The sequence below is a fragment of the Struthio camelus genome, chromosome 14 (assembly GCF_040807025.1).
Source record: "Struthio camelus isolate bStrCam1 chromosome 14, bStrCam1.hap1, whole genome shotgun sequence".
In the NCBI taxonomy this organism is placed as follows: Eukaryota; Metazoa; Chordata; class Aves; order Struthioniformes; family Struthionidae; genus Struthio; species Struthio camelus.
Window position 1 is genome coordinate 4730379 of NC_090955.1, and position 18959 is coordinate 4749337.

Genomic DNA, 18959 nt, shown 5'->3' on the forward strand with positions numbered 1-18959 from the left:
GCGTACAACAATACTCTGAACAACTTATCTTAAAGCTCCGCAATATCGCTCCCACGGCAGATTAGCAATGGTGATGCAAAGCAAACGAGCATCCACGTGCCTGTGGTAATCACTCTCCAGCTACGGGCTCTGTTTTCAGACATGTACTTCTCTGCTCAGCAGGTAGCTGCGAAGCTACTTCATCGCTGCCTTTCAAATCTCTCTTCAAAACTCCCTTTGGCATTAATGCCACAAAAGTGGCAACAGATAAGTTTTCTGGTGTTGTCAAGCCACCCATTTACCATGAGGTTTGGTATTTTCTTAGTCTTTCGCCATGACTTGTCTGTCTTTTGTTTCTCTTGTAATATCTTTGGGGCTTGAAACCTTCCTTTGTGGTCTCTGCAGAGTGCTAGGCGCTGCGGTGCTGGTCCGTGTGGCTGTGCGCACCAGCAGGCAGGGCAGGTGGATAGGAGCAGATCTGCAGAGCAAAGGGCTGGTGTGGGGGATCTGACGTCTGCTTTGCAGATTTCAGGCACCTTTTACTTTGAACTAGGGCTAGTGTCCCAGGGACTGAATGCTTGTTTACTGCTGGCATTAGACGCGCTCCTAGGGTGTATCTTCCCATTTCTTTTCATCTGAGAGGGACCAATTCATACACTCCAAGACTGCCCCACAGTGTGCGACAAAGCATGATACGGGGGGAGAACGGGGAGATTTACTTCAAAAGCACAGTTCTTATCTGAGCTAAAACACTAATATTGACACATGATGGGTCTCCTAGGTTTGTTATAATACAAACAATGCTATGAAGTTCTTCAGACAGTACTGCGGTAAGAGCTGTATTTGATGTACGTGATGGTTGGTCCGTACGACCTGCGTTAGGGAAGGGTAACAAGTATGGTAGCTGTAGAAGAGCCCTGTGGCTGTACGAAAGGCAAGGAGATGGCCAGTCAGCATGGAAAGCAGGTACTAGTTTACTGAGTGGGAAGCATCAGGCCTGTTTTAGCACAAACAGCAAGGAACGCGGGTTATCATAACGGTGCACAACCCTGTTGCTAACCCCCTTCTCGTTCTTCCCCTTCCCCTTCCTTTTCAATTTAGAAATTTCGCTTTGGGGCTGCATCCTTCCTTGGCAAATAGCACGTAGCAACAAGCCAAAGTATCTGCTGTAGGGATCTGAAGTGTAACTGGGTTGTAACAAGGCTAGTGACAAAGCAATGGGACTTCAGCTTAAGCGCCGCAGAGGCGGAATGGAGTGGCTGGGGATGGGAGACCCGCATAAAAGCTGTCTGCTTTGGCTTTACACAAGCACTGAGTGATTCGTCCCAAAGGGTGTGCACGCTCCTCCTTTCCTTTGCCTTCCAAAAGTGGTATTTCAGAGGAAAGCCAAGCAGCCGCGCTTGCACAATCACACAGAGATTCCTAAAAGCTGGTAATAAGGTTTGACAGTCATGTCATAATCGTTAACAATGGCATGGAGATGTGCCAGCAACCCAGTGTTCTCCCTGCTCCTCTCCATGAGAGGAACTGCTCTATGGCTCTAAGTCTGCAAACAAAATTTGACACAAAAGGATGTTTCTTACAAGAGGAAAGGCAAAGCAGTGTATTGCATTGTGCCAAGTTAGACAATAGCCTAAAAGGATAAAGTAGTGAAAAAAGAAAATAGTACAGGGACACTGCATTAATATTCGTTATTTCTATTCTCCATACAGTCAATGTATTCCATAGTTAAACAAGGTAGTAGGAGCACAGTGGAACAGCCTGATGTAAAGGTTTGGCAGTAGGCATTTGGTATGGTCTGCTTATTTACAACTGGTAAAAGCCAGGAGAGACTGATGCAAGTTTGCTGATGAAATCTTACCCTGTGAAAAGCCATTGCTCGTTTTCTACTACTAGGATACCACATAGAGAAGTGTTTTTGAAAGTGGAATTTGGATCTCTGTCCTCCTCTCCTGTAAAGCCAAGTGTCCTGGTTAGCATTCACCCAATAACCTAAGTGTCAGAATAAATCATAGCAATGATTTTTTTCTGTAAGGATGTCATGGATTTCAGAGCTCAAAGTTCTGGGATTTTTTTTCAGGCCAAAGAGAAGGCTAGTTCCTTCTGAAATTTGTTGACCCTCGGACAGCCATAATCCTTGGCAACCTTCACTGTAAAAAGAATCAAAATAAAAATCAACACAGTAAAAGTGACGTATGAGAACTACGTCCTCCTTGCCTGTATTTACAGTTACTTTCAAATGGCTCTATTAGAAGTCACATAAGCAAACCAGTGCAGATTTCTGCATGATCTAGTAATATAGACTGCTGTTTACCTTAACATGGAAGCTGTCAATAGACCTAGTTAATGATTTTTTTTTTTCCTTGTCATGTGAATTTTAATTAACAGTTTGTTAAGTCACGATCCAAATCCCCAGGGGTCTTTGGTATTCAGGAAGGCTTATTATGCTCGTGCTTTGTCCTAAGTTTAGGTAACTTCTGGTCAAGAGTTATTACACCATTATCCCACAGTGCTGCAGATACAGTCCTGACCGCTCCAATTATCTGTCTGCTCCAGAATATAGCAGCAGTGTCTTCAGACCATCATAAAAAAAGTTTATTAATTTAGCTCTACTGGGTGCCAGCCATATTACTGCAGTGCAATAGAAAGCTATCCACCACACAGGAAATCTTCAGCTATTTTTCTCTAGGCTTGGCTCTCTAAAAGGACTTTCTGAAATTTGCAAGGATGAATAGTTGGGCCAGTTCTGAGTCTGCATGGAAGCTTTCCCAAATACCTGCAAGGGAAAAAAAAGTGTTCAAAGCAAGAAGCTGATTTTTTTCTGAGCTTGAGAGAAGTGAGGGTTGGCTAGGGACTGCAGCAGAGTTAGAGCTCTTTTCTTATAATTTCTAAGGGCTAAGAGTTTATATGTTTACACACTTACTGGTGTGTTCTCTCACACACTTACTGGCGTGTTCTCTCTCCCTTTGCGCAGGTTTGTGCTAATAACTCTGATGGCAATAGCCGAATATAAACTTCTAAGTTCCCCCTTAAGCATATTCTTCCCAAGATTTTGCACAGTCTTAATATCCTTAACATTGGATTCATCTGATTTTTCAGGCAAAAGCCAGCACTGGTGTTGGTTGGACTTAGTGACCGTTGTGCCCATGGACGGTGCAATCAGCTGGGGTGCCAGACAGCCTGGCAAGAAGGATTAGTGGGGCAGTAAAAAGAGATGCCACAGAACAGATAAATGTTAGTGTCTAATGATCGGCATATCGTGAAGCTAAGGGATCCGTCCCAACTCACATAAACAAGAGGGTGATAAAGTTCCCCTGGCTTGTCACCTGGCCCAAAGGACGAGAGGCTGTGCCAGGGCATGCCGCCAGGTCTGCGGGGAGCTGGGGAACACCGACAGGGTTGGTTGCAGGTCCCAGCCTGAGCAGGGGGAAGAAGAGGAGAGAAAGCCTCTCACCCAGCCCGAACCGAGCAGCCACCTCCCAGGAGCAGGGGCAGCGGGAGGTCTCCTGGGGTCCGGCAGGTGAGTCTGTCTGGGATTTTAACACCTGATTCTGGCTGACTGGACCAAGCTGCCTCTAGTGTAGTTCTCATTTTGCATCTTTCATGTGCCAGAAAATCCCATCGGATTTCCTTTGGCGGAGAGGATTAGGTCTGGAATGCAAATATCTTTCGAGAGGATTGCTTTGTCTACAGTAAGAATGTTGTTTTTCTGCGTTTGGAATGTATTTACCAAATTGCAACAGTAAAACAAAATGCCCCGAGATAACGGTAAGTCTGGCTGCTGCAAAAAAAAGCTATTAAAACTAACCATGCTTTGTAACTTTGCCTACTAGTTATTGCAGATGTAAAGCTTCAGATGTGCTTTTTAAAAATTTCAGTGTCATGAGCATCATCATACAATTATACACTGATAGTTTGTAATTTTGTATTCCTGTTCATCAAATGTCTGAAGCCCCAGAGTACAAAGTCTGTCTTTGAATCTCATAAGACTTCTGGCAAAATTGGCAACTTAAATCTCATGGCATCATCAACCTATAGAAGTTGCAGAGACTGTAGAAAGGACCTAAGGGAATCACACACAAACACTACACCTAGGGTAGTGCTTTTGTGATCTGTGGATCTCCTAAAAATACTCTATTGGAGGTGTGGGTTCCTGCGTAGTGAACGTTAACTGAGAGTCAGGTTTGGTTTTCTTTGCTGTCTTTGTAAGTCATCTACAGATCCCCAACAGTCAGTGGAACAGAAGTTGCAAATCACTGACTTAGATTATCTCAGTGCCTGCTGAAACGGTGGAGCAGACAAAAAGGCAAGTCTTGCATCAGTCCCAGCATAGGCAGAACCTGTTCCCTTGGAAGGGAACCGTGGTGGAGTACGTTGCCTAAAGTGGCAAAGGCCGCTTCCCCCTTTCAGAGTAACGTCAAGCACATTTTGAGAAGTCATAAGGTCTTTTTCTGAACTGAAAATGAACTGTCACAGTTTACGGACTATTACTAGTGCAGGTGCTTGAGCTGATGAAAGTCTAAAGGTAGATTCCTGATCTTTAGGCAAAACACTAGCGATAAGGCAAGATGGAAACTGGGGAAAAATTTCGGCTTTTCTCAAATGTAATAATAAACTGATGTGAAGTAACTATTCGAAAACTGCTTCAAAACCACTTACGTCAATGAGAGTTTCTATTTTCCATTCCTTTCAGCAGGCTTTTAATCAGGCCAGTAGAGGAGAGACAAAAATAGACTGATGGAAATTAGACAGGTGTAATCAAAAGGTATGTTATCCATTTGGAAATGGGACATAAGATGGACTTTTCCCTTACAAAGAACAATATCCACACTTTCATTCACAGAGAATAATTTGATAGTTTTTGCAGACTTTTATAGTGTTCTAAGTATAAAACACATCGCCTGTAAATTAAGGTCCAAAAGGCAACGCAGGCTCAGAATATTAAATAGCAACATCTTTCCCGAAGTTGAATTAACTGCTACAGCAAAATTCATTGCCAGTCTGGCTACAACATCTGCACAACTAAAGGACTTGTTAAAGAAAAATGAAACTTGTCTTTCTGCCAAAGTTTGGAGAGGCTTAAACAGAAATTAATATCCATAAGAAATCCTGGAACATTTCTGAAAAATTATCTGGCTAGCAGTACCTGCTGCTTTTCAGAGGGAAAAATTTGTTTTAAAAGACATATTTCATAGTGCAGCTAAAACTTGCTCCACAAAAATGATGATGCTTTGATACAATTACCTTCAAATTTTGTTACTTTTGTTTAAGTAAATTTACTCTAATCTCTCTTATTTCTAACAAATCAGGTGCGTGCTCTATGGAAACAGATCATAAGCGCTTGTATTCTCACAAAAGGTCTTACATGTTGATGCTAAATAAGGGATGTGGCTGATAATGCAAAACTCATCCTTCTGGGCAAGTTCAAGGTGACAGTTCAAGATAGCTCTCTCTCTTGGATCATAAATTATCTCTTCAATGTGTGTTCTGGTGGAACAGCATACGTGTCTTAGCAATACTGCAGTTGAGACGGTCTGCAAACGCACACATAGGATGTCTAAACACTGATAATTTGAAAAATCAGCCTTGAAAACGTGTAATGAGAGGTACTGAATTACTTGACCTGCTCTTCTCTTTTGCTCTTCATGAGGAAAAAATTTTTGTATATATACATAGTAACTTTGTAATAATGATTTCTGTACAGCTGCTTGTTTTTTACAATGCTATTTTTTGTATCCTATCTGAAGATTAAAAACTTTGCTTCAAAGACTAAGGCATAGCCTTTCTGAAACCTTCTAAATTTTCATTTTAAAACTGACACAAAGGAAAAATTTAATTAGAACGTTATTCACGGCAGCACCCATAGCAACCATTCAATCTACTTGTTCCTAATTGTCAACCCAACGTGAATTTATTTACATCCCTTAATGTAATACACTTTAAAATTTTACAAATATTCTTCAGATTTACTAATTGGTATTTATTGACTGTGCAAAGTGAACAGCCTAATCCAGAAACTATCAAAGTAGTGAAAAGATCAATTTGGCTAAACTTCTGTGTTCATATGATGTCTTAATTTTCACTTCCCAAATTTTAAATGAGATCACAAAGAAATGGCTCTTCAACCAGCCTGGTGTTTGTTCAGCAACAGAGTATGAAGACACCTGGGCTGCATATGCCGAAAAGTCCCATCTTGGCAGTTAACCACTTGCCAGTTCTTGTTTTCAGTAAACAACATATCCAGCTGCTTAACAGTTAAATACACGAATGTTTCTTGTTTTCAAAATCTAGAATCTTAAAATTCCTTTTATTTACTACATTGTAAGAGACAAATAGTAACAAAATGTGTAGTCACTTGCTGGCGTGCCGCTTCTGCTTTCATCACTGAAATGTGATGCCTATGGTTACTGCTATTTGTGATAATAGACCATGGAAAGGAAAATAATCTATACAGTTAAATTTTTAAATATGAATTTACTGAGAATTAGGGCCTCTGTGTTGTTTTTTATTAACCAGCAGGAGGCATGTGTGTGACTTACCAAGCAACGTTAGACTGGCTTAGAAAGATGACAGAATTCACGACTCAGGGTAGCATGCCTTCAATGTATATACTACTCAAGAACTTTAGTTTAAAACTGCAAGAAGCTGAGAAAAGAGTGTGAATATAAAGGGAGCAGTCAGTGGTGCAAACTTAGATTCCAGCTGACAATACCGGGAATGGTTAGGTGCTGAGATACAACTGATAACCTAAAAAAGCCCTTGTGATTAGCAAATAGTGGGTGGAGCTCCAGAAACCAGCAAGCTGCGCGTTCTTTCATTCCATTAAATCATTTAATGGATTATAAAAGATACAGCGAACAGATGACTCTGACTTCTTCAACAATGTACAGACCAATCAAACTAGTAGAAATCCATTCACGGAACTCGTAGTGAATGTTCAGGTCTGTTAACAAAGATTTGAGTATGTAATGCTTTCATTGTTATGACACCTTCTGGCTGTAGATTTTGGCTAATTAACAGTAATGACTATTTTGATTTATTCAGGGCATCTTTAGCTGTGGAGTGACTTTGCATCTTTGAGGCCAGTGGGGTTCAACAGCAAAGGCAAAGCCGCTCTGTTCTCAATCAAGCAGTTCTGTATGTTGCAAGATCCAATTCCACTTGTGCCCGTAAGGATCGAGATTTCCGAGATCTTTTCTCTTTGACACGGAGAGAACTGCGTTGCTCCGTGGTTCTGGGGTTTCAAACTTGCACAGTTCTCCCAGTGTTAGTAATGTAACTTCCTTCATGCATATTCGATTGCTGCCTTGGGTGGTAATATCCCTGCCTTTAACGTATGTGCGCATTGTAGTCAGGTTACAGTTGCTGTGGGAACCATAACTTTGAGCTTTCATGATTTAAAAAAGAAAGAATGTATTTATAGACTTTATTTTGCTTATGAATCAACATGTTACTATTGATGCAATGGAAGAAGAAAGGAAAACAAACTTCTAAACAGAAAGCACAGCATCAAACGCTGATCTGTTTATTTTCCTTTCCACAAAGTTCCTCTAACAGGCAAAATCGCAGCAATAGAAAGAAAAAAATTATGAAACAAGAATCAGAGAAAGGGGGAGAAAGCAAGTAGCAGGTAGCTGAGAGGTTTAATTACGTTGTTGAGAGATCAAGTTTTACTAGCCGGAGATTAAAACATACTAGAAAACTTTGTGCAAAAGCAACTAATAACTTGCAGACACTGAGATCAGCAGAGTCCAGAGTCACTGTGGGCAATACGGTCCTTTTGAATCTCTCTGCGGGTGTCGTACAGGCAAATATAGAAGGAAGTCAAAATGGATATTGAGGAGCGTGTGTTTCCAAATCTGAACTTTATGTTTATTGTGTCTCCCACTGCCCTAGTATGTGAATTAAAAGAAGAAGGATTTGTTCCCTGGGGTCTTAGAGAAGCTGGAAGGTGTTTATGGGAGGTTGACGTTGAAGATTGTGCAAGTAGAACTTCACTCCAACACAACATAAAATCCCAGAAAAATTATTAAAAAGATCAAAAAAGAGGAGTCATCCGATAGGCAGCCCTGCGTCCTACTCAGCACCGATGTCTAGGTCCTCGCTGGGTCTAACGTTGATGTAACTCCATGGAATTCATTGGCGTTATGCTGATCTATACCAAGCAAGGGTCAGGCCCTGAGGCTGGTGTTTGGGAAAATGATCTCAAATGGGGTGAGTCTGCTGCTCAGTGTGAGATGCTTCTGCGATCAAGCTGGGATGAATGAGGTACTGTGGTTTATAGGCTGAGCCAGGTGACGGCAGAGAAGCATCTAGCATGGTCTCCCTCTATCCTCTTTTAGGGCATGAGGAAGGTTTGGCCAGGCCACTTCAGCTCTCTGCTCTCAGATGTGCTTTTTCTGCATTTCCATTTCATGATTATGGCCACAGCAAACATTTTATTTCAGTAAAATGTGAAAGGGAATGAAGTTTCTTCTCCTTCATGGTTAAAGGTGAGCTGGATGAGAGTCACAGTAAAAGAGCTGGGTGAGGGCTGGGGAAGCAGCTCTCACAGTGAGTGGATGAAGTGGCATGAATATGTATGAGGCTGTAATTGGCTCCTGCGCATAACCCACATGCCTGAAGGCACAGGCGCCCTGGCTAATTGTTGTAGCCAATTAATAAGTTTGATTCTACTAATTCCATATTGTCCTGTGCAGCTCGTTACAGGAGCAAGGAGTGAAATTCTCTGCAAAAGCTGCTTGGTGATGGGGAGCATTTGAGCTTTCCAGGCTCAGTGGCAGAGAAGGTCATGACTGGGCTGGCATCATTCATAGCTCAAATCCCATCATAGATTAGTCACAAACCACAGCAGTCCATCAACCTCTGGCCCAGCTCTGGAGCCGTGGGAGCATTCCCGAGTCTGTGGGTTCACAGGCATGCAGGGCAGCCCAAGCTACATCACGTTCCCTCTCACGTGGCCTGGCCTATTCACAGACCTTTCTCATGATGTTTTGAATCCCATAAGCCAAACATATGGTTGAACTCCTTCGGGTCCCACCCAGAGGCTTTACCTTCAAACTGGATGGCTAGAATTGGCATGCAAGTTTGCTGACCCAAACTGAAGTTTTCCTGGTAACTTGCGACTAGCTTCTTGAGAGCAAACGCCAAAAATCTTGCAGGGAAAAGGGGGGGTGTTGCAGGCACCCAGTTTGTTCTCCTGGAAACCCTGAAATAGATGCAGTTGGTGCATTTGGGAGAGATTTGTGCTGGGGGAGGCAATGGTTCCCTGATGCCATGGGGATGGCTGGTTTTGCTCTCGAGCCTGGCTGCTTTTTGATGCAGTCTGAGCAATGATGGATTAGAATCTAATAAAATTCACTTTTCTTGCGTTTAATGCATGTGTCACAGCAGCACTCATCAAAGGCAAACAGCACGTGGGAGAGTGCAAGTCCCTGGTGCCTGAGCGCCCAGGAAATGAGCGGTGCTCCACGCTGAGCCTGTGCCGGCAGCACCGTGCACGTTAGGCCTGGCCGCAACCGATTATTCACAGCACTTGAACAAGCTTCCCTCTTAGCCACCTCTCCGTTCCCTCTCCTCCATCTTTCCTAACCAGGGGTTTGCTGGGCTTTTAACTGCACAACTACAGTGATTTTCTGTACCTCCTGTTCCTATTTTATCCCTTTTTCCTTTTTTTATTCTGATTCAACTTTCCTTGCAGTTTTATGCTGGAGGGAAGTTCTCCATCTGCAACATGTTTATCTATTTTGCATGAATGTTGTGGAGTACCAGTGTTATACTGTAGGTGGGGTTTTTTTTTTTGGGGGGGGGTGGGGGGGGAGGTTTCCTACCATGTTTAACCCCTTCACTTGCTTCATTGGCTCTGCTCCCTTTTGCCTAGTCCTCCTGCTTCCTCTCCTGGGCCATTCACCTCTCCTTTGCCCACCCATGCCGCTACTTCTTTCCCTGTGAGCTTGCTTGAACTTCACTGCATTGAAAGTAGTTTCTCTCTTAGATAATCATGTGATGCCTGAAAATTTCTGCTTTCTCTGATTCAGCAATACAAGATTTCAGATAAAAAGGGATTTTAAAGGGTTTTTTTTTTTTTGTCCAAAATTGAAAGATTTTGCAGTAATGTTAAATATGTTTGAAACACATAGCAATTCAAGGCAAGAGTCTTGCCTGAAATTCTAATATTTACTTGTATTGTAATACGATTCTGTACAGAGAAAGTGGCAGAGAGAAATGTATTGTAAGTAGGAGAGTCTATCCTCTGCTTAAGTGTGTTATTACAGTTCATTTTGGTGGCAGTTTTCTTTGGCAGTGAAGCACTAAGTAGTGGACTGAGATTTCTGAAAGGCCGACCCCATGCTATCTGTATCTACTTCCGTTCCAGATTCAGTTCATCACAAATAAGGGCCAGTTATAGGGTTCATTATAACTAAATTTTAAGAGAAATGATTTTGCTTTTACTGGTACATAAGCTCACTGATTTCTACTACAGAGGGCCAATGTCGGGGCCAAAAGGGACGAGAATATGTTGGTCTCTTCGTTTGATGATTATTACATTTTCTGGAGGGTAATTATTTTTCTCCTTCTCTGGGCGATGTAGTCTGATATCCATTTAATCTACAGTAATCTACAAGTCTGTAGCTACAGCATTTTATATAAGGTTAAAAAAAGAGGAATCAGAAATTACCTTCTTCTTTCCAGCTAGGCTAAAAGGAAAGTGTGGGGCTGACTTTCAGTCTGTCACTATTTTCCACATGGATGCTGCAGCTATTATTTCAGATAAGAATGTTATTGCCGCTGTGTGGAATGGATTTTATATGATGGTATAAATATGTCAATTAGTATTTCAATTAGCATCTGTGACTAATCCTGCCCACACTGGGAAGTTACAGTATACAAGCATCTTACAAAAGGGTATGTTTTTATTTATTTGTTATTCAAGTGTAACGCCAGTCGACAACTTCAGTAGTGGGGGATAGGACAGAAAATTGTAAGTTTTCTTTTTAGTGGAAGATGAAGGTTTGGCTAGAAGCATTTCAGTAGACGGCGACATCTTAATTCTCCTGCATTATAGGAAATTCTGTATTCTACGGCACATTATGCATCAGCTCCTACAGACTTTCTTTTAAATAGTTTAATATTCCAAACCTTGTGAGGAATTTTGTCATGCAGCTTTGTTGTCATACTTTCTAGCTGATAGTATAGCTCCTTAAAAGTCTAATAAAAATAAAGAACCTCATTCTTATATGTATTAACATAGCATCCACACCATCATATTCATCTGTGATAAGGCCATTTTATACTGCCTTAATATTGTAAGTGATGCTTTGTATAAATAAAATTCTGTAAGTAATATAATTAATCTGCTAAGATTTCATGTTGAGAATATTATAGCCTTCAAATGTGACCAAAGCATACTACAGCAAAAAGAGTTGTTCTTAGCACACCGGTTTGATACATCTAGAAAGGCATTTATTTCTCATTTTTCATTATTTTCTGTACGCCAGTAGAGGGCACAGTTGCTTAAATCACATTCATTTCATACACAGCCTTTCATAAAGGCAACATAAAAATGCATAGAAAAATTTTAAAAATATTCACATCCCTTCCTCATGATGAACGTTTTGTGGAGTTTGACTGCATTAGCAGGGAACTGCTAATAGCAAAAAAGGTTATTTAAATAATTTTGCACTCAGAGCTGCAAGAGTATTTGGGTGTTTCTATAGAGTTCAGCACCAGAACGTAGTAGTTTGCGCTATGGGCTTAAGGGAAAGAAAGATGAAGGTATGGTGATGCAATGAATAGAGTAAAACCAATTATGGTATTACTTTAAAACCATATAACATGTGTTAGCTGCTTTTGTAGACTAGGGATTAGAAAGTTTGAGATTTTTTACTTCAAATTTTAGGTATAAACTTGGCAAAACTTATTTTAAAGAAGAAAACTCTGCAAAGGGAAACCAAACCATGGGCTGGTTTTTCATTGTGTTATCCCATTAGACAGCCATGTAATGGGAATGAGCGAGGACTGAGTAAAAATCATGGGCTTAAAATGACAACATAACAGTTGTGCATTTTATGCATATCTTATGATAGTCTCATTCCAATGTTTATTTTTGGGAAGGCTTTGAAAGATATTGAGTTCAACAGATAAATGGCTTACTTGAAATTGAGAACAATTAATTGACCTGAAGAGTATCCAGTTTAACAAAATGCAGAAAAAAACAGTAGCTTATTTTCTTGCCCTTTCAGACCAGCGTCTGTAAATTTTTGAAAATCTATGTGCAAGATTTCAGTGAGTAGGAAACCTAATATTGGATGTATTCTAACCCTGAAGTTAGAGATGTTATCTTTTAGCCAGCTAGCACGTTGCTGTCAGGAAACTGTGGCAAAGTTATTGAAGAATGCAGGAAACTGACTGCCGTGGAGAGCATCATTGTTCGTGATAAGGTCACAAGAAGGATCAGCATAGCTGAAAGTATCAAGACCCCACAAAACCATGCTCAGGAAGGTTGTGGCCAAATCATTCAGCATGATACTAGAAACTGAGCCAGATACCCTTGGCCCTGCAGTAGGCTTAGAAGGGATAATAGGATATAGACAGAGAAAGAAATGCACGTACTGGAAAATAGCTGGCCCCAGCCGAGTTTGTGCAGACTTTTCAAAGTAATTTTTGAGTCTGTGAACCTTTTCCCTTCATCATTTAAAATTCTGATACTTTTTGTCTTGTCACTCACTTTTTGCTGAGGTGCTGCAGATTTTCTAGTGCATGCAATTACTTGAAAAATTTTCTATATAACTGAAGCGAGCAGCAGAATAAGAGAGAGTTAGCACGGCTGTATCCCTCATCAGTGTGAATTTCAGTATCTCCAAATTCCCCTTCCCCACCCCCCAAAATGTCACGTGCTAGATGTCTTTACAAGATAGAGCTACACTGACACCTTCCAAACTTTAGCTTGGAAACAGTAACAGCTGTCTGGGGACCTCTTCCCTACTGCAAATGTTTTTTACCACTGCAGTGATGCGCTGCGAACCCAGCTGGCTTAAGCAGTGAGGTCGTCAGACTCATCCAGCCGCTCGGGACTGCCACAGCAGCCTCCTCTACCAACTCCTTGCAAATAGGGAGCAGCTGGGAAGGTTAGTCAAAAAACTGGGTTATTCAGTAAATCGTTAACTATGGGAATGGTTTTTCTGCAGAAAATTGATCTTGGGCAATTTCATAAGAATCGTTCCTTTAGTTTTGGGCCACGGAATCCCACTCGACCTGTGGGACTGGCAATACTTTTCCCTTAAACAAACAGAACGGGCCACATCCAATCCTGGTCCCTTGTTACCGTTCTGTAACGTTCACCTTATGGGATAGAAGTGTTCATCGGAAACTAGTAAAATGGTAAGGCATTGCAGGTAAAGCAAGTAGTAATTAATAGTAATGATAAAAAGATAATTGTGTGCTTGGAGGGAGGGGATATACTGCTTTTCACAACAGAATTTCTGTTTGTTTCCTGGGCATTGTCCATTTGAAGTTCCTCTAGGTATTGCTCACTTTGTGTGATTACATATAAGGTGAACTGGAAACTGCGTTTGTTTCACGTTGCACGTATGTATTACGTATGTGAAAAATTCAGTAATCTTAAAATAGGTATGCACAAATGTTGTGAAGAGTATGACTTCAATTTGTATTTAGAAGCAGGTTTGTTGGATCGCAATACCATCCTTACGGATTTCCAACGTAATTACTGTAATTTTGGGGAGACTGGTAGGCAATAATTTTAGCAACTTGAATGCTCTCACCCTGGTCCTTTTTATTTCAGAATTTTCTAAGGATTTTTAAATTTGGTTTCACCAAATGTTGTGTTGTTGGTTTCACCGAATGTGATGTTAAGCTCCACAGCTGCCCTCATGTTGAGATGCAATGTCGTTTTGGTTGGAGGTCATCGATATACTACTTCCTTCTTGTTTCTGTTTAAAATGAATTTGCGTAGAGGTATTTGTATTCATTACAGATGCAGAGTTTTCCCATCAAGGTATTTATAGACCTCAGAATTATTAGCTCTTGATTTAGAAAAGTATTCTTAACCAAGGCAGGAATTATGCATATTTTTTCACAGTGACAAACAAAATACAAGCTGAAATACTTCACCAAATCAAAGCTCTTGGGGCACTTTTTTGTCTTATTTATCTTTCAGGTATACTGTTTTTTGTGTTTGCTTTTTCATAGGTCAGCATTATTTGTGCTCATTGTTTTATCCGCCTACATCTGATGCTGCTGACAAAGTTTAGGTTTAAATGCGTGTATCTTTTTTTTTTTTTTTTCTTGGACATGGTTTGGATGCCTGATCTAACTCATGAAGGAAGCTTCATAGTAAAACCTGAACTTACTTTGTCATATTAAAACCTGAAATGTCAGATGACTTTTAAAATTCCAACTGCGGAACTGTGTTGCTAGACCACCCCTCCATGGTGCCGTGGAGGACACTGTGTATGAAATATTAACTGATGGCTGGTTTGATGAAGAACGTCCCTAGCATTTGTGTGTTAAAATGACTGCCGTGAATTTCACAACTAGAACTGAAAGCTATTGAAGATAACTAAAATTCAGCATTACATTTGGAAACAAGTATTGTACCTCTACGCAAACAATTGTAAAAAATATGGGTTCTTATAAATGCTTTGGAGGATAATGGAAAATCACTATCGTGCTGAGAACAAGGAGGGAGGGGAGTAGCCTGCCGTTTCTGCCACTCCCCTCTAGTAAGTGAACAGTCACCTGATGATAGCAGTCACATTTCAGAGTGCTTTTAAGGAGTCTTTCTCCACTGCTTAAAATTTACTAACCAGGTCTTTGTTGAGAATTGCTGCCTAAGCTTTTGGGTTTTTGTCTTCTAGCCTTTAACAAACACACAGACATGCTTTGGATGCATTTATCCTCTGGGTGTTCACCTCTCCAAAAGGAAGTTTGAGAGCGGGATGTTATGGAGAACAGTAGTTTCTCATCCTGTGAGAATCATTACGCTGTGGGAAAATTCCTAGGTACCCTAAACCAACAAAATATCTGATTTCTCTAATAATGTAAGCTGAATTTTTGATAGAAGTAAACCCACTAACCTAGAAAATGATCTATTTTGTAAACAGTTAAATAGTATATCAGACTTGTTTGTTTAAGCGCAGGATGGCAGGGGTGGCAGGAATATAAATTTTTTATTTAATTCTGTTTGATTAGGAGAGTTACATAGCTTGTCATTTAGCTTTTAGGAAAGCTATCACGTGTCTTTGCCTTCTGCTGAATTGCTTGCCAGGCCTCCAGGCATCAGCCTTGCTTCTGCTTAACATTTGAGCTCAAGGTTGCCAATTAATAGGTAATGATAAGAACTGAGCCACTGCATTTAATAGATATGACAAAATCAGGTAGAAGTACTATGAAAATAACTTGATATATGGGGAAGTAATCTTATTTTAATGTCTAGTAGCTACAGATGTTCAGATTACTCTAATGGTATTAAAATGAATATCTATTAATACACAGATATTTCCATGACACACAGAAACAAAGCCAAACAAAACCCGAAATAAAGACAAAACTGGAATTGCTTGTTTAATGGAATTAGTCTTCAGCCACTTATTCATTTCTAATAGACAAATGGCTGTGCCTCTGAAAAGATCATGCTCTCGCCCTCTTCTTCTTCCCGTGGTTCATAGATTGCTTTTATGTCTCCATCTACCTATATGTGATATCATCTCACCACTTTAATTTTCTCTCTCTCTGTGGTTTCAAGGTATTGTATATCAGTTTGCGCTCACTAGGCACTTAACTTTCCTATTATCATTTTCTCTCTGTATCATACTCTCCAGTACAATTGCAAATAATTCACTTTCTTTTATCAGTTTTGTATTAGTCACTGTGGCCTGATCTAGGTCCTGGCTGCATTAAGGAAATTTGCATCCATATGACAACATTGCTGTCGTTATTACACCCTTTAATGCGTATAGCCTGAGTCAGAGTGAAGCAGGGCTTTAAGCACTGCAGTTTAATCCAGTCACATAATTAATTTCCTTAATACAGACAGGGCCTCTCGTTAGCCTCCCCCTCCCAGCCGTTCCCTCCTGCTGTTCCAGCACCAGTTACACTCTCTACTTCATGAGCAAGAGCAGGAGCTCATGGAGACAGCGAAATGGAATTTTTAAGATGCTGATGATTTAATTGATCGCAGTTGATGCCGAAAGAAGTGTTACCATTGACTTCGGGGAAATTGGGCTACACTGTTGCTGGATGCTTCTGAAAACGTAACTTTTTAGCATTACATCCTTTGTAATAGAATGTCTCCTAGACCGATTGAGAGCAGGATTATACAAAATGGTGATAAAATGCAGATGGCTGTGGGCATGAGTAGCTCATCTGATATTGGCATCTGCATTAGCAACACCAGTGACATGAAACGACTGTGGACCAAGCTCAAGCGTGAATGCAGCTTATCCTCTGACACTGCCACAGTAGGAAGTCTCTCTGTGCCTTGACGAACCGGCACGTTTTCTTGTGATAACACATGCTCAGAATACCATCCAGGTACTGCACTTGACCCTGGTCTTGAAAAAATGCATAATCTATCAATTGTGCATGCAGTTGCAAGGCCTCAGATAAGCGTAATCAGTGCTGGGGTGAGGGGGTGCGTAAGTAATGGGAACAAGAGGTCAGTTGATAGTTTTAGGTCTTTGCCGGCTGACATCAGGGTGGAGGAGGGGTTAAGTTTGGTTTTCCCTAATTATTATTTAGGGAGTTTCTTAGCTGATTTACTTAAATATCATTATATTCATTCACCTGCTTATACCCGTACCACGCTCATAAATCAAAGTTTGGGGTTTTTTTCCCCCTCACTTTAATCCTTAGGAAGCATTAATTAGACAATACTACAGTGGAAGCATCTCTTCTCATATAATTTCTGTGGCATGCCCACAGTGATGTTTGAATGACAAGTAGAACTAAAAGAAACCATTAGGCTGGAAGTAGCATGGGATATTCAATTAGGTTGTTATTATTAAACGTGTATATTACAGTAGCGCCCGGAAGCCTCGGGTGGCAGAAGGTTATCTTAGTATCAGGTACTGGATGAAAACACGCCATCTAGCCTCAGAGAGTTTACAGTCTACAAATTGATTATTTTCAGTAAGTATACTGTGATATTGCGCATTTGCTGTGTTTCCTGAAATGAGTGATAAAGGCAAAATATTTACTAAACCACTGTATCTACATGCCTGGGTTCCTATAAAAGGAGGGAGGGAAAGAGTGCTTTCTTTTTACTCGTCTTCACAAAGGTTGGAGTCATCTTTTTGATCTAACAATCTCATAAAGCGTTTCTCTGACAAACTTCAAAAAACCTGCATTTTTACATGGTGTAACTTGATACCTGTGATAGGAATTGGAAGCCCTTGATTTAAATAATTGTTGGAACTAAAAAAATAATAATTGTATTAGTTGGCCGAAGTAGTTCAAGTGTGGGACTTGGCTGGAGGTAGACTAGGTCATAAGGGAAGGTGAACTGCAAAATGCATTTTCCAAATTTTAATGACTGTGGTCAGTCAAGCATAAAAATGCGGGCCATCCTGCCTATAAAAAGAGAGCTAAAGCACATATTTCCGAGTTGAAAACTATGCCACAGGTCTGTGAGCTTGTCGGGTCTGGTAAGCCCAGGTGAATCAGGCACAGGGGATACGTGAATGGGGGAGCTCTGAGGAAGCTATTCAGAGGGAAGAGAGCCATCTACTGCATTTCAGGTTTTTCCCCGAGTCAGTACTAAATTGACGCCCTGCTCCGGTGTGAGTAGCCACTGTGCTGCTTCCTGGAGATGCTACACTGTAGTTTGCTGTAAAACCAAGGCTTGGTCAGCCTATCGTGAGACTGTGCAATAATAAAAAAGTTAACATCATCTTCTAGGCAAACGTCCAAAGCAGAGTCTTAGCCCCGTAATAGAGTTGCCGTGCTTTAATTCATTGCGTGCCATGCATTAGCTAAGCTACAGTAACAGACTGAGCACGCGTTCCTACTCCACACCTAAGCTGAGCTGAACCATCTTAGTATGAACATCAGTGCTCAGCTCATGGACGGTAAGTCCTTAAATCATATGAGTCTGCCAATTAACACCCATCTCGTAGTCTCTCTAATTTATTTTCCAGCCTCCCTTCCTCACAGCAGTGCCACGTCTCCTCAGGTCCCTTGCGGATAGGCGCTAAGTCGGGTCGGCGGGTGTTTGTCCGCTGTGTACCAGTCCCCAGAGAAGGGGGTGCCGCAGTTCCTCCACTTAGCACGCTGCAGTATTTCACCACACAAACGGACAGGAGAGGAGACGGGGGGCAGCAACTTAAATCTTCCTTGTTAAGAAAGCGAACGTTTTCCTTCTCGTCCCGGCCCCGGGAGCGATGGTCCCCCAGGCCGTGCAGGGGTCAGCGCAGCCGGGCAGCTACCGAGGAGCCCTTCCCTGCTGGCGCGGGCAGCGGTTTCACTGGGGCCGCGAGGCCGGATGCCGCTGCCGCGTAGCTCCGTGACTTTCACTCAGGCCAACCTGACTACAACGCACGCTCTCCTGTTGCTCGGGATCCTGGAAGACAACAGAGGTTTCAGGAAACGTATTACTATTTGTTAGAAAGGGGACTTGCAGGAATTGCGCCCAGCCTTAATTGCAGCAACGCAGCCATAACACTGTGATCAGCTGGAGCCAGATTCAATAAAACCTCCATCCGGCTCCTACACAGAGACCTACGCGAACCTGATTGTCTCCCTGGGCTTCCAGCCCAGAAATTAGATGGAGTTTTTATTTAATCCCTTACGCGTCAACTGTCTCTGTAGATACCGCGTACGCTGGCTGTAAGGCACGGAGGGGCAGCGAGAGCCCGAGCCGCCTCTCCCCGGCCGCGGCAGCGAGCGCTACCTGCCTCTCGCCCTCCCGCTCCGCGCGCGCGGCCGCCTCGCCTCGCCTCGGCTCGGCTCGGCTCGGCTCGGCT

General features: G+C 41.7%; 1 protein-coding gene across 1 annotated transcript in view; it reads left to right on the forward strand.

Annotated features, from left to right (window-relative positions):
• LOC104153258 (contactin-3) overlaps positions 1-18959 on the forward strand; it is a 251764-nt gene that overhangs the window by 108318 nt on the left and 124487 nt on the right. The window lies entirely within an intron of this gene.